This window comes from Vombatus ursinus, unplaced genomic scaffold (assembly GCF_900497805.2).
Source record: "Vombatus ursinus unplaced genomic scaffold, bare-nosed wombat genome assembly UNPS02009994.1, whole genome shotgun sequence".
In the NCBI taxonomy this organism is placed as follows: domain Eukaryota; kingdom Metazoa; phylum Chordata; class Mammalia; order Diprotodontia; family Vombatidae; genus Vombatus; species Vombatus ursinus.
This window is the reverse complement of record NW_020949772.1, coordinates 4,531,196-4,545,991: the sequence shown is the minus strand read 5'-3', so window position 1 is coordinate 4,545,991 and position 14,796 is coordinate 4,531,196.

Genomic DNA, 14,796 nt, shown 5'->3' with positions numbered 1-14,796 from the left:
CTAGGAACCGAGTCGAACTTGGACAGATTAACTCACTAAATGCTTTAATAAGCCACGGGTAAAAGAATTTTATTCTATTCTCTTTTATTTGCTTTGGTTATACGAGGCCTCCCTGCACCTCTCTGGGCCTCAGTTTCTTCATCTGTAAAATGAGAGAGTTGGACTGGAGATCTTCTGAGGCTCCTCCACCTCTGTGGCTGTGCTCACCCCTGTGGCCTCAAAACCCTCTGCTCAAAACTGAACAGTGCTCCAGGCGTGGGCTAGGCAGGTCAGAGGACAAGGGCACCGCCATGGTCCGTCCTGGACGCTGCGTTCAGCTCGCTACTTCCTAATGCTAACTCCCCTGGTAGTAGTTTGAGGCCCCCATCCCCACAAGCCTTTCCTGGGCAAGTCGAACCTTCCAAAAGAGGCCAGTTAAGTTTTTAGCCCCCAACCATGACTCAATCAACTAGTACCCATTAAGCACTTTCTATATGTCGGTCACCGTGCTAGGGATTGCAAGGATACAAAGTTAAAATCTCCCTCTGATGCTGGTTGGACTTCCATTCCCAGAAGACCCCTCAGCGGGTGTCATGGTTTGAGACAGCTAGGTGGGCAGTGGATAGAGTGCTAGACCTGAAGTCAGGAGGACTTGAGCTCAAATCCAGCCTCAGATACTTACTAGCGGTGGGATTCTGAGCAAGCCACTTACTCTCTGTTTACCTCAGTTTCCTCAGCTGTAGAGTGGGGATAATAATAGGGTGAATGAGATAATGATTATAAGGGGCAGCTAGGTGGCACGGTGGATAGAGCACCGGCCCTGAAGTCAAGAGGACCTGAGTTCAAATCCGGCCTCAGACCAAACACTTGACACTTACTAGCTGTGTGACCTGGACATGTCATTTAACCCCAACTGCCTTAAAAAAAAAGAAAGAGATAATGATTATAAAGTGCTTGGCACAGGGTAGGTGCTATATGGAAGCAATGAACATGAGCTCGGACAGACTTCAGGAGATAGGGAAGCATAGGAGGGCCTGGCGTGCTCTATAGTCCATGGGGTCACAAAGAGTCAGACACAACTGACCAACTGAATATCAACAACAGTAGGCGCTATATTAATGCTTATTCTTCTCATCCTTATATATCTGCCCTCCTATCACACTTTCCTCCCACCCCCAAGCCCTGTAAAGCTGCTTGGAAGAAAAACGACTTTCCTGAACCCGGAGAGCAGGAAGCAGGAGGCAGAATGAGTCAGTCTGACAAGAGGACAACGTGTCTTAGCTCCTGGCACCCTCCAGGAGAATATCTGCAAAGATTCCCAGGCACGCACCAAAGTGATCAGGCTTCCCATATGTCCTCTGTTTTCTGGGTGCTCACTGGGTCCAACACAGCCTGTGAGGAGTCAGACCAGCTGCACCGAACTTCAGAATTCTGAGACGCTGGATCCAAACCCGCGATTCCTTTAAGGGTTGATCAACAAGCATTTATTAAGTGCTTAGCTATGTTCCAGGCACTGTGCTAAGCAGGCCAAGAAAGGCAAAAGCATGGTCCCTGCCATCATGGAGCTTACATTCTAGCAGAAGAGACAACATTCAAATAACTAGGCACTTAATAAAATATGTTCAGGTAGATGGAAGAAAGTATCAGTGGCTAGAGAATATCAAAGCTGAATACGATCAGAGCTCAGGGAAACATACTTGGTCAGTGGAATGGAATCCAAGCATTTATTAAGCCCTTACTATGTACTAAGCACTAGGGATAATAAAGGCAAGAGCAGCCCCTGCCCTCCAGAAGCTCATGTTCTAATGAGGGAGACAAGACAGTAATGAGGTGATAGATGGAGTAGAAGGAAGGGTAACCTCAGAGGGAAGGCCTTGGGGATGGAGGGTCCCAAAGTCGAGGCCGTGTTTATGGCCAGGCACTGTGGTCTGTGGCATCCCTTGATCTCCTCCCGTGCTTTTAACACACTCTCTCTGTCTTCATGGCGATAAAGTCAGGATACTTTAGCTTGACCTCACTGTGTATGAGATCACCATGTGAGAATTGGCTGAAGGAAGGAAGGATGCTGGGGTACAGGGGAAAGAAAACTGGGTTTGAACTCACAGGTCCTTGATTCAAGTCCTACCAGTCACTTACTACATGGGTGACCACGGACAAATGGCTTACTTTCTCTGGGCCTCAGTTTCCTCATGGGTACAATGAGGGGAGCTGGACTGGATGACCTCTGGGGTCGCTTCTAAATCTAGGTCTGTGATTTGTGTTTAGCCTGAGAAGACTTGGGGACGGGTCATGAAAACCGTCTTCAACGTCTGAGGGGCTAGAGGAGGAATTAGCCTTGCTCTGCTTGGCCCCAGAGGCCAGAACTAGGAGCAACAAGCAGATGCCCCAGAGAGGAGGCAGCTAGTGGCACAGTGGGCCTGGAGTCAGGAAGACCCGAGTTCAAATCTGGTCTCAGACGCTGACTAGCTGTGTGATGCCCTGAATAAGTCACTTAACTGCTGCTTGCCTCAGTTTCCTCATCTGTAAAATGAGCTGAAGAATAAAGTGGCAAACTACTCCAGTGTCTGCCAAGAAAACTCTAAACGGGGGCACGAAGAGGCAGGCACAACTGAAAAATGACTGAACAACAACAAACAGAAAACTTGGTTTGACATTTACAATGAGAAGCATTTATAATGAGAGCTCTCCTGCAGCATAGTAAGCTGACCCCAGAGGTGGTGGGTCTTCAAGTGGACTGAAGGGGAAGGTCTTCAAGGAAAGGCTGGTCAACCCCTGGTTTTGTATGCTGAAGAGAGAATTGTTGTTCAGGTCTGACTGGACAGAATGGTCACTGAGGTAGGTCCCCGTTTAACTCTGCGAGCCTGTGACCCAGTGACTTCAGGGCTAGAGGGCGGGAACCTTGGTTCTGTCACTATGTGTGCCCATGGGTGGGTTACTTTATCTTTTGCTGGTGGCAAGCTCTCTGTGGGTTAGTAGTGAGATGCGGCTCCATGAAAGAGAATGCGATCTTGGGCTGGATGGAGTCGGGGAGGGCTCTCCGGGATAGGAAGGTGACAATCCCACTGTCTTCTGCCCTCCCCAGGCCTGGGGGTCTTAGGTTCGGTTCCGGACATCACAACTCCCTAAGGACACTGATAAGCCGGCCATGAGCCCAAAGCAAGAAAAAAAGGTGGTGAAGAGCCTCGAGGCCGTGTCATGCATGAAGAGTAGTTGAAGGAACTGGGGATGCTTAGCCTGGAAAAGAGAAGACTGGGGTGGGGGTGGGAGGGAGGATGGGATATGGACATGAAAACTAAATTAAAATATTCATGCGGAAGATTCTACTTGTTCTGTTCAGGGGAGAAAACCAGGAGCCATGGAGGCCAAGGAGGCCAAATGTAAGCAAAAGCTTCCTAAGAATTGTTCAGTTGTTTTTCCGTTGTTTCTAACTCCTCGTGACCCCGTTTGGAGTTTTCTTGGCAGAGATACTGGAGCAGTTTGTCTTTTCCTTCTCCAGCTCATTTTACAGATGAGAAAACCGAGGCAAACAGGGTGAAGTGACTTGCCCAGGGTCACACAGCTAGCAAGCATCTGAGGCCAGATTTGAACTCAGGAAGATGAGCCTTCCTGACTCCAGGCCTGGTGCTCTGTGCACTACCGTGCCACCTTAGCTGCTCTTACTAACAATTAGATCTGTCCAAAAGTGGAATGAAAGCTCTCAACCTGCCATCTTCTCCTCACATCTCCCCCCCTCCCTTATCAAACCTTCTTACTATGGAAATTGAAATCAAATCAATTCAAATTCATCGTTCCAGAAAAAGGGGGCGTGGCAATTGACCAACATTCGTCCTCTGTGTGACTTCCCAGGCCAACACACCCTTTCCTGGCCACTGCCCCCTTTGACTTATTGTCTCCTGTGTGAGCGCAGGGGCCCTGGAGTCAAGGATTGCCTCAGTTTCGTATTTATATCCCCAGTTCTTGGCATGTAGTAAGCTGTTAATAAATGCTTTCTTGTTCATTCATTCTTGCTCCCTAGTTCTACGTTTATTTGAGCTTTTTTGTCTTAAATCTCTTATTAGACTTTAAGCTAGCGTGACTCAAGGGGTCTCCTCCATTTCCTGCTCTCAGGCCCCTCTCAGCCCTGACATTCCCTGTTCCAAGTAAAGTCCCTCCTAGCTCTGACCTTCTCTGTTCTAAGGTCCCTCCCAGCTCTGACCTTCTCTGTTCTAATGCCCCTACCTGCCCTGACATCCCCTCTTCTGAGGCCTCTCCTCTCTGATAAGCCATGGTTCTTTCTCCATAGAACCATGGGAGCTGCTTCTAGCCCCTGGGCCCTGTGTATGAAGCAGAAAATGCAGGGAGGGTCTTTCTATCCATTCTGGGCTGGAGGAGGGGGAATTCAGTCCTGGAGTGAGCCATCAGTTTCTGTGTTGACATATTTCTGAAGGGGCACCAGAGACTCACTCGTGAAACGCAGGGAGTTAGATCCAATTTAAAGATTGCCTCTGTGAGTAAACAGAGCCCCCGTGTGCGCCCCCCTCTCCAGCCTCTGCTAAGCTGACAGCCCTCGGTTCCCCAGAGGCCCTTGTCACCCTCTAAAAGGTACATTTATTTATCTTCTTTCCCAGGAGCAGACCGAGAATTAATTATTCAGCACCAGAGCAGCACTTTGAAGGCAAAGAACCCAGGCTGACTACGAAGAGGCTGAGCCAGGAAAAAATGTTCCCTGGCTTAGACTGAGAGCCTCTCACAAGAGAGGCCTGGAACGTGGGCTGTGTCTCTCTCAGTCACCATTTCCTAACTCTGACAAGCAATCCATGCTCTGGGGAGGGTGACTGGTGCAAGGTAGGTGCTTAACAAATGCTTGTTGACTGATGAACTGACAGAGAAAAGAATAAAGCTGGCCCTTGTGGAGACATGGCTAAAGGCCAAAAAGAAAATAAAATTCTGTTTTACTGGAGCACAGATGAACTGTGTTTTGTATGAAAGGGAAGCAGAATGAAGGGTACAATGCGCACAAGGGCCACCATGATGGAAAGAAGGAAACAACATGAAAGCACATCAGAATTTAGGATAAATGTGTGGTGCGATCTGGTCTAGAGAAATGCTCTAACCACCTATGACTTTACCTCTCTGGGCCTCAGTTTCCTCAATCTACACAAGGAGGGGGTTGGACCAGATAACCCCCATCCTCCATGACAGTTCATAATCTATGATCCTCATTGTACACTGGAAAGAGTGCTAGCTCTGCACTCAGAGGATCTGGGTTCAAATCTCCCCTTTGTGTGCTCTTGAGTGAGTAATTTCATCTCCCTGGGTCTCAGTTTCCTCATCTGTAAAATAAAGGGGTTTGACTAGATGGTCTCCAGTACTAATTAGGTCTGCTATCCTAGGATTTCAGGAGAGGTGCCCTCCCCAGCTCCTCTTAATTCTAGTGCCTTCCTATTTATCCTGCATATAACTTGCTTTGTATATATATGTTCACATGTTGTCTCCCCATTAGATTGTGAGCTCCTTGAGGGCAGGACTGTCTTTTGCCTCTTTTTGTATCCCTAGCACTTAGCATAGTGCTTGGCAAGTAGTAGGTGCCTAATAAATGTTTATTGAATGAATGAACAAACGATGGTAGTCTAGGGTTGGGGAATGTCACATACATTATATGATAGGGTAATTATAGTGGTTCGATTTACTTAACTGCTTTTTCTTATGTAAGTGGAGAGAGGTCCTGGCCAGTGGGAACCCCATCCAGAGAGTATGGGCAGAATGTTCTGCATGGATCTACATGGAGGGTTTTTGAATTTCTAGAACTAAACTCAAAAGCCTCCAGTGTGGAGATGAGCCATACTTTGCATGCTCCAAGGGCTGGGTTCTCATTGACCAGTCTTTCCCCCAGCCCATGGCCTCAGTTGTTGGGGGGAGAGGGCTCTGGGGAAGAATATGTGTGCTTTGGAAAGTCATAGTGGTGTAAAAAAAAAAGCATCAATAAAACTTTTAAAAATCTATTTTATAGGCAAATATGTTTTATCCATAACTAGGTTAGTATATTATGTAGACCACTTGGTAGCAGTGAAAAGTGCCCTCATCTGGGAGATAAGAAACTGAGGTTTTAGCCCAGGCACCAGTACTTAACAAGCTATGTAACTTTAGTTCGGTCACAACATTTCAGATTCCTAAACTGTAAAATGGGATTATAACCTTCACTAAGAACAGGAACTTGTCAGATAAAATGTTTCCAAAGTAAATCCGTCTGATCTCATTTGGGTCAAATCAAGATCAGACAGATTTACTTTGCACATTTATCATTGTTCGGTGGAGTCAGAGTCTTCCTGACCCCATTTGGGGTTTTCTTGGCAGAGATACTAACTAGAGTGCTTTGCCACTTCCTTCTCCAGCTTATTTGACAGAGGAGGAAACTAAGGCAAATAGGGTTAAATGACTTGCCCAGGGTCACACAGCTAGTTAAGTGTCTGAGGCCAGGTTTGAACTCAGGTCTTCCTAACTCCACACCTGGCATTCTGTCCACTGTGCCAAGAAAACCTCAAATGGCGTTACAAAGAGTCAGACGTGACCGAAAAAGACTAAACACCAACTTTGTGTATAGTTTGCAATTAATTATATGTAGTTGTGTTTCCCTTAATAGAGTGTATATAATAATTATATAATTATTATATATATTATATAATAAACTACGAATAAGTTCTTGAGGACAGGAGTTGGCTGGTTTATTGTGGTTTTTTTTTTGTCTTTGCATACAAAGTACTTGCATAGAGCACCTGCTAATCAATTAATCAACAAGCATTTAAGAAACTCCCACTGTGTACCAGGTACTGTGCTAAATAATGAGACTATCAAGGTAAAAGTGAAACAGAGAGCTTACATTCTATCAAGCACGTAGTAGGTGCTTAAAAAATACTTACTGAATAAGTAAATGGATGGATGGATGTTAAAAGCAAAAACTACCTGGAAACTTGGAGAGCCAAACACAATAAAGGATCATTTTCCTTCAATCTCATAACGGGTTGTCACTTTGCCAGAGTGGCTATGCCCTCTCCAGAGGCAGGTCAGAAACTGTGAGATGATGGGGAAAACACTCAATCTCTTGTCAGAAGACATTAGCTCAAAATCCTTCTCTGCCACTTAGCAGCTGTGTGACCTTGAGGAAGGCACTCATCCCTTAGGGCCTCAGTTTCCTCATTTGGAAAACAAGGTGGTCAGGCTTAATGATATTCAGCTTCTCTTTCAGAGTAAAAGCCCTGGGAAACACAATTCACGTCTAGAGAAAATGCCAACTTTGGGGTCTATCATATCTGTCTTCCATAAAGGGTATGCTTCAGCTTTACTCACTGATGAAGCGGTATTTCTGGATTTGTGACACTTGCTGTCTTTTTGGGGAAGCCTTCTTTGCCGGGTATGACCCCTCATTTTCCTCCCAGCTCTTCTTGAAAGAGTGGATTTCCATAATGCTCCCAGGTATTGTTCCCCATGCCAATTCTTAACACAGGCATCCACGGTCAAAATTCTAAATTAGGATTAGAAAACTTTCCCCAGTTGTCCCACCCACTTTAACCTTAATTGTGTATTCTTCCCGTCTTTTCCACATTTACACAATGTCCTTAAAATGTCTCTATATTTAAGGTCTGACCCTGATATCGGGAGATCTATTTGCACATTCACAGTGCTGCAATCCAACTGCCTCAATTCCTATCATTTTTAAAGATTGCCCCACATGTGACAATGTCAATATTCAAATATTAATGCACAAAATAAATGTGAACTATTATAGCAAACATTACTCTATTTAATTAGTGTAGTATGCATAAATAATACAATGTCAAAGCAACAGATCTGAATGCAAATCATGAAAAAAAGACTAGTGACTTGTAATTGTAGCAACATAGAGCAAGTAATTATGCTTACAACAGGCATTCAGACTTGCTTATAAATACATAGCACGTCAAGAAAATGCAGCAACAGACAAATGGCTAACAATATTTTCATGCTAGCATCAGGTAGAGTGTGAATCCAAGCCAGTTTGGGTAAGTTCTTAACACTCCCAGGAAGTAAAAGAAATATAAATAAATATGATATAAATACAAATAAAAGAAATATAAAAGGGAAAAACATTGAAAATAAGTAAGGCTTTGCTGGAATAATCACTGAGAAATGACTCTAGTATGGAACTAGGAAATGAAGAAAAATTATCTATGCCTCCAAAAAAAAAATCTTCTTACTGTGGGGCAAAAATGCAAAACAAAATGTGATTCCAGAATAGGAAGATAAATTATTCTTCTGCGCATATGCATATGTGCACACACATATTGTGCACACACATCAGTCATTTTAGTTTTGTCCTTAATTTCGCACACACACCAATTTAGGGGTCTATCATAACTGTCTGTGTGTATATATATGTATGTAATATATGTAATGTTTATATGCTCTTTTAAAACGTAATTCTATACACATACACACACACTCACATATATAGGATACACACATAAGTATGTATATATGCATACATATATGGGCAGCTAGGTGGCATCTTGTATAGACTGCCAGCTTAGAATCAGGAAGACTCATCTTCCTGAGTTCAAATCTGGACTCAGACACTTCCCAGCTGTGTGATCCTGGGCAAGTCATTTCACCCTGTTTGCCTCAGTTTCCTCATCTGACAAATGAGCTGGAGAAGGAAATGGCAAACCATTCCAGGATCTCTGCCAAGAAAACCCCAAATGGGGTCACAAAGAATCAGACACAACTGAAATGACTAAACAGCTAAAGTCTTGATCTCACAGACTCCCTGTGAAGGATCTTGGGGACCTCTGGTCCCTAGACCACATTTTGAAAATCACTCCTTTACAATATATTTGATAATTAGCTGTCCAGCCTTCATTTGAAGATCTCCAAAAAAATGAGATCTACTACCTCTCCAGGTTGTTTAATTCTAGGGAAGTCCCCTAACTGGTGCCTGCCTCAGTTTCTTCATCTGTAAAATGAAGATAATAATGTCATCTACTTCCCAGGTTTGTGGTAAGGATAAAATTGAGATAACATTTGTTGTTGTTGTTAAGTCATTTTAGTTGTGTCCGACACTTTGTGACCCCATTTGGGGTTTTCTTGGCAGACATACTGGAGTGGTTTGCCATTTTCTTCTCCAGCTCATTTTACGGATCAGGAAACTGAGGAAAACAGTGTGAAGTGACTTGCCCAGGGTAACACAGTTAGTGAATGTCTGAGGTTACATTTGAACTCGGGAAGATGAGTCTTTCTGACTCCAGGCTGGTGTTCTGTCTGCTCTGCCACCTAGCTGCCCATATATGTATGTATATGTGTTCATATGCACATTTTTATATATTATGCATATGTATATATATGCATACACACATACTTGTGTGTAGTATATATGTGTGTGTCCCATATGTGTGTATAGAATTATATAAAAAAGTAGTATACACACACACACACACACACACACACCTATTGTATATACACATGCACCCATTGTGTATGTGTATGAAATTAAGGACAAAAAAAAAATATTAACAGGATTCACAATTGTCCTGAAGAAAAGTTGAATCCCAGACACTTTCTTTTTTGAAAAGCTTGAAAAAAAAACCCTGTTTTTCAAAATCATTCTTTCAGGGGAAAAAAAATGTACCTGCCACACAGAAAAGCAAAGAGCATTCCAATTTAAAATGTGAAGCCAGAAAGGTAGGGAAAAAAGTCAAATAAAGAATGTAAGGCTAGCAGAGATGAAAGCAACCCCAGCTCCCTAAACAATGGACCTCTTAAAATGGAAAGCCTAGGGCAACAGAGTCACTTAAAATCCAAAGTATGAGCTGATGGTCATTTACCAGCTTTCAGAAGGGATGATGAGAAAGCCTGAGGAAAAATACGCTCAGTCTCCGAAATACTACTAAAAATGTCCAATTCCTTAAATTTTTTTTTTAAAAAAAGAAGAGAAAAATTCTTGCAAAGGACATGATTAAGAAAATTAGTAAGAAATACTCCTGTGGACAAGCTCTCACATGTAATATATGTGGCTGGTTGGTCTCTAATGTAAATTTCCATATGTGGCACGGCCAGATAAAGATCTGATTTGGGATATAGCCCATCCCACTTCCAAGGGAGACTATGACTTTTGTCTTTGCGGGGAACAAAAGGAGATCCAGGCTGACAGCTTTCTCCTTCACTCTCCTATCTCCAAGAAGGGTATTGGGCTAGAATTAAATTTATAACAGACATTATACCTATAATGTGCAGCTAGGTGGTATAGTGAATGCAGGGGTGAGGAACCTGCAGCCTCGAGGCCACATGTGGCCCTCTAGGTCCTCAAGTGTGGCCCTTTGACTGAATCCAAACTTCCCAGAACAAATCCCCTTAGTAAAAAGATTTGTTCTGTAAAACTTGGACTCAGTCAAAAGGCCACACCCAAGGATCTAGAAGGCCACATGTGGCCTCGAGGCCTCAGGTTCCCCATCCCTGATAGAGTGTTAGGCTTAGAGTGAAAAAGACTCATCTTTTGGAATTCAAAACTGGCTTCAGACACTTACCACCTGTGTGACCCTGGGTGAGTCACTTAACCCTGTGTGCCTTAATTTCCTCATCTGTAAAATGAGCCAGAGAAGGAAATGGCAAACCACTACAGTATCTCTGCCAAGAAAACCCCAAAGAAGGTCATAAGAAGCTGGACGTGACTCAAACAACTCAACAACAAAAAATGCCTATTACAGCTCCAAACAGCTATTATCTAGCATTATGAGGGTTTCAGAATAAAGGACACTTCCCATTCTTAAGAGGAGGGTAACATTTAACTTACTTTCACTAGCTTAACTTCCTCCAATCAAACTCTGGTTACACAAAACACAATCATGAATAACTGGTAAACCTTTTTATCAAAAGTAAACAGGAAACAGAAATTGGGGAAATTATACTGATTAAAGTAAACAATGGAACACAGGAGAATAAATGAGTTTGACTGAGAGCGAGATAAGATCCTGGCCCAACCAAGGATAGAGACCAATCTCGATAGGATGGGGCAGGGATCAGAGAGGAGAATCTGCTTTTAGCAGTCTTTGGGGTTTCAGGCACTGGGAATGAAGGAACATGTTGGAAACTGGCTTTGCCATATGTCTTGGCTCCTGGGAGATCTCCCTTGTGGGTATCTGAAGTCCAACCATTATCAATTTCTTTGCTTAAGCATTTCCCTATTCAGCTTAAATCAAAGGCGCTTATCTTTTTTTTTTTTTTGTACTTGCCTCTCTAGACCCATCTATCTTTTTTTTTATTGTTTTGCTTTGTTTTTGTTCTTTCTTTTTAGTGAGGCAATTGGGGTTAAGTGATTTGCCCAGAGTCACACAGCTAGTAAGTGTTAAGTGTCTGAGGCTGGATTTGAACTAGGGTCCTCCTGACTCCAAGGCCAGAGCTGTATTCACTGTGCCACCTAGTTGCCCCTAAACCCATCTATCTTGAACTCTTCTGAAATATCTCTACCTTATCTAGCTCAGAAGTCTCTCAGCCAATCTTAAATCATGTCCCCTTATACATAGAGTCATGGCACTTCCTTATTGGAACTGTCCAACTGATGTGGGCAGAGTTCTTATGCTATCATCCTATGAACCATCTATGCTTTGGTAGATGACTTTCATGGGTTGCTAAAGCTGAAAAGAGTCATAGTCTGGAATCTCAGTAGTGAGATTGCTGAGCTTAGCCTGGCTGGTCTTGGACTAGAGATATATCCCTGGGCTTGGTCTTAAAGCCTTTTTGGCTTTGTAAGACCTCCCAGATCATGCCAGCAGCTGGCATGGCCTTTAATAAACACAAGTCCATGCTCTAAATCACTATTGATTAGAGAAATGTAAATCAAAACAACCTCACACCTATCAGATAGGCTAACATGACAGAAAAGGAAAATGATAAATGTTGTAGGGGATGGAGTTGTGAACGGATCCAACCATTCTGGAGCAGAATTTGGAACCATGCCCAAAGAGCAATCAAACTGTGCTTACCCTTTGATTCAGAAATATCACTACTAGGTCTATATCCCAAAGACATAAAAAAGGGAAAAGGACCTACTTGTACAAAAATATTTATAGCAGTTCTTTTTGTAGTGGCAAAGAATTGGAAATTAAGAGGATGACCATCAATTGGGGAATGGCTGAAGAAGCTGTGGTATATGAATGGAATGGAATACTATTGTGCTATAAGAAATGATGAGCAGGCAGACTTCAGAAAAACCTGGAAAGACTTGTCTGGACTGATGCTGAGTGAAGTGAGCAGAACCAGGAGAACATTGTATACGGTAACAGCAACATTGTAATGATGATCAACCATGAATGACTTAGCTATTCCCAGCAATGCAATGATCCAAGACAATTCCAAAGGACTCATGAAATAAAATACTATCACATCCACAGAAAGAACTGATGGAGTCTGAATGCAGATCGAAGCATACTATTTTTCACTTTATTTTTTTCATGTTTTTTTTTCTTTTGGTCTGTTTCTCCTTTCCCAACATGAATAATATAGAAATATGTTTTTCATGATTTCACAGGTATAACCTACATCAAATTGCTTACTGTCTTAGGGAAGAGGGAGGTGGAGGAGGGAGGGAGAAAATTTGGAGCTCAAAATATTTAAATGAATGTTAAAATTTGTCTTTACATGTAATTAGAAAAATAAAATACTATAAAAATAAACACAAGGTCACCTCTGTACCATGAGATTACTATTAATATCAACAATTAATATTATTAATAATAATCTTAATAATTACTACTACTAATTATTAGTACTGCTACTGTTAGGAACAGTCCTAGGAGTATTCTCTACTGCAGTCCAACTTGTATCTGCTTCATGGGAGAAAGTCCTACCTTAACTAGAGTGGTCAGAAACAAATAGCCTTCAGCACAAGGGGAGTAAATATTTATCTCAAAAATCTCTCCCCTGAAGATGTCTCAAGTCCAACCATTAGGTATTCATTCCTTTTGGTTAAGGATTTCTCTATCTTGGGTCCTCAGTTTAAATCAGGGGTTCTTAATCTATTTAAGGTCATGAATCATGAAACCTATGGGGCCCTTTTCAGAATAAAATTTTTAAATACATTAAGTAAAATACACAGGATTATAAAGGAAAACAATCACAATGAAATACAATGATCAAAAAATACATTTTTAAAGTTCATGGACCTCAAGCTAAGAACCCCTGGACATGCACCCCCCACTCCCAACCCTATTGAGAGCCATGTGCTGCAGGGTGAATATGTCGAACCTAGATCATACCACTTTCAATCCAATATTTTATCCATTGTACAAGGTTGTCTCAAAAAATGATTTGCCCAGCTAGTAAGTCTCTGAGGAGAGATTTGAACCCAAGTCTTCCTGATTCCACATCTCCTGTATCTCCTAGGCCACGATATCGGACAAGTAATCAGCCCCACCAAAGAACCAATAAATCCGCTAGCACTTATTAAATACCTACTGTGTGCTAGGCACTAGGCTAGGTGGTAGGGATGCTTTTATTCTATGAGGAAAGACAACATGTATATGTTGGAACTCCTCCAGGGAGAGAGAATCCAGTACCTCTGGAAACCCCCCATTTCACTCTGGAACAGATTGACTCGTCGATATGCTTTTGCCAATATTGAGCGCCACTCTGCTTTTTGCAATGCCCATCTCTGTCTCCCACATCTGTCCCCTAGAACTGCAGACTACAGGGATTCAGTCTAATTGCTCTTCTGCATGACGGCTCTTCAGCTATTTGAGGCTGGGGGCTAAGTGGGGTGGAAAGGGGCCTGAAAGGAGAGATGGGGGCCTAGAACGCTAGTCTCAGCTCCCTCCACCCTACCCCCAAGCCCATCCCCTCTCTGGAGACAAAACAGGAAAGGGACAAGTTGTCAGGAGAGGTGAGAGGCCCCTGCCTGCCCAGGGCTGAGGACGCCCCAGCGTGCTTCCTCCTGGCCAGGGGGAAAGGAAGGCCCATTTGTTTTCTAGATGGAGTCAGCATCTCTTGGTGGGGGAGACATTGTCATGTTAATTCTGGTTGGCTCAGTCTGGTGGCAATAATGTCTCCTTTCTCTCCATTTCCTCCCGGGGGGGGGGGGGGGGGAAGATCGTGGACCATTAACAGAACGGATGTGCACTTTGAACCAGAAGATGTTTCTTGGGTGATAAATTTTCAGGCTGCCACCAGGGTACAATGGCCCAGAAATTATCCAGAGGCCGCTTCCCCCAAACCCAGAGGGAGAGGATAAAAAAGGGAGAGGGAGGCCAGCTCAGGGGGACTGGCTTGCTCCCAGGGAGCCCAGCAGAGGGATGGAGAGGCTGCATCCCAAGGGCAGGAAAAGAAGAGTCCGTTCCCCTAGTGGCCAGATGGACTTTTGGCCACACTTTCCTGACACCCATCTCTTGGAGCCTGCTTGAGGGGGAGGGGGGACCAGAGGGAGGGTGGCGGGGAGCCCAGGAGTGGCATCTGGTTGAAAGAAGTTGGCGGACACAAGGCTGCTGTCATGACAACAGCCCAGCCCTGTCTGCCATGGACATCTGTGTGGGTGTCATTCTTAGGAAAGCTGATTTCACCGAATGTTACCGAGGGCCTGGAAAGTCACTTGGGTCTCTTTCTGTCTTCCTTCCCCAAAGGTCGTCTGGGTCTTTGGAGGGTTCCTTGATGTTTCCTCCCTCCCTGACCCTGGCAAGAAAGAGACTGCTTCCTTAGGACACTAGGTCTAGAGCCAGGATTTTGTTCAGATAGGAACTCTAGGTGAGGCAACTCCCTCCACCAACATAGATCTCAACTGTTTTATCACTTAGAGTCTTCCAAAGTTTCTTGGGGCATTGAGAA